The 1,831-nt window shown below is 41.3% G+C and overlaps 1 protein-coding gene across 2 annotated transcripts in view; it reads right to left on the reverse strand.

Annotated features, from left to right (window-relative positions):
• Positions 1-1,239: 1,239 nt before the first annotated feature.
• The window catches only part of NAA50 (N-alpha-acetyltransferase 50, NatE catalytic subunit), a 20,908-nt gene continuing 20,316 nt past the window's right edge, over positions 1,240-1,831 (reverse strand). For both annotated transcript variants that reach the window (XM_038142431.1, XM_038142422.1), the window contains exon 5: positions 1,240-1,831. This exon is cut by the window's right edge and continues 3,392 nt beyond it. The gene's annotated coding sequence lies outside the window, so the exon portion shown is untranslated.

Consider the following 1,831-nt stretch of genomic DNA (forward strand, 5'->3'; position numbering starts at 1 on the left):
GAGGTAACGGTTCTTGAAGTAGTTGTACCAGTAACAAATTAGAGATAACAGCAGACCCTGAGTGATTACAGAGTCACCACGTCTCTGTAAATACCCACGTTTTGAATGCAGTGAGGGGAATGGGAGTGGCTGTAGAATCAGCACAGCTTTGGGAAAGCACAACATAAATGATCAGGAGTACCTGTTAGTTTCCCTGTAAAGGACGACTCAGTCGTCTAGTATTGCATAGGTTGTTCTAAGAGGCAACTGGAATGAGGAAGGAGAAGGGAAGAAACACAAAACAAACAAGCCAAATGGTCTGGGGAACAGCTGCAGCAGTTTAAGTACAGCGAAGGTTTTCCAGCCTCTGCAGCTGGTGGTGAGGCTGGAGCGATGAAGGCTGCACTTCTGGTAGCAGTTCACTTCCAGCTGTGCCTTCCAGGCCCTCCAGCAGAGGTCGGGGAAGACAGCTGAAAGCAGCTACTCAAGACTACAGACGAGTGTTAGAGCCTGAGCTTTGCTTTTGCACGGTTATTCTAATGAATGCAGCAACTCCATCTGTTGATAAAGCAGTTTCCAGAGGAACTTAAATAAGTGAATAGATTACAGAATATTTAGGGAAACTCTTAATTTTCCTCCAGAACCTGGGCCAGAGTGTAACTTCATCACTTCATAAATGGCACTTCAAAGCAGAAGAGCAGCACAGTGAAATTACAGACAAATAATGGCTTTAATAGAAGAGACTGAAGTCGTTAAGAAGAGAGATGGGTTTTACTTAAATACCTTTCTGAGGTATTCACTGTGGAAGACTATGTGCTGTATGTTAAGACCAGTCACTTTTACAAATATGGACCATAGTTTTTCAAAGTCTGCGGTCAAGATTTGCAACGACTAGCAGCTAAGTTGAATGCTTTAAACTTTTTAACCTATAAAGCCCAAACCAGAGTTCTTGACACCTGGTCTGTTTGTTTCCAAACTGCTCACTAATCAATCAAAAATATTCCAGAACAGCTCCTCTTCCTCTCTTCCGTCCTACCCCACAAGACAGGACTTCTGAGGAAAGGCTCCTAACTTCAGGGAAAACAAACAAACAGACCTCACTCTGCACAGTTGTCAGACACCCTGCATTCATCCCAGAGCCCAACACACAGTTCATGTCAGAAATCTTCTGAGTTACACAGTTTATGAAACATCTGAGGAATAGTCTATATCTGATTTCAGAAGGAAACAGCTGGACAGCAAAAAAATGCACACGACAAGTTGTAAATGACATAACTCAAATAGTGCACGTTTATTCTGAACGGTATTTCTAAAGAGTTTGAGAAAAACAAAAACATGCTCCTGATGTACAACAAGGGCAATGATATAGATTAAAAATGGACCATCTTATTGTAAAGAATTTGCTCCCCCTGCAACTTAACTTGTAACATTGAGAATGCATCTGTAAACTGCATACAGCATACCTTTCACTAAATCTTAACTCAAGAGACCAGGGGTGGTCTTAGCCAAATTAATCAGGAAGCAGTTGCAGATTCAAAAGAAACATCCAAGTCAGCAAACACTTTACAAAACACAGACATTGTGCATAGCAGCTGACCCTGGATTACAACATGGGGGAGAATAAAACAATTTGGGGGATCAAATTTTTACTAGACACAGGGCACCATCAAGATTTAACTAAATAGCATGTAAGTTTGTTTCAATTGTAACAGTATGTCATATTTAGTTGGCAGGTGTAACCATTAGCTGCATCATGTAAACTCAGGCAGTTTCTGTATACACTAAATACATTCTTCCCCCTTACCCCTCCCAAAAAATGAGGGATCTCTCTTCTGGATGATTCTTTTCTCCT

Source organism: Motacilla alba, chromosome 1, assembly GCF_015832195.1.
Source record: "Motacilla alba alba isolate MOTALB_02 chromosome 1, Motacilla_alba_V1.0_pri, whole genome shotgun sequence".
Taxonomy (NCBI): Eukaryota; Metazoa; Chordata; class Aves; order Passeriformes; family Motacillidae; genus Motacilla; species Motacilla alba.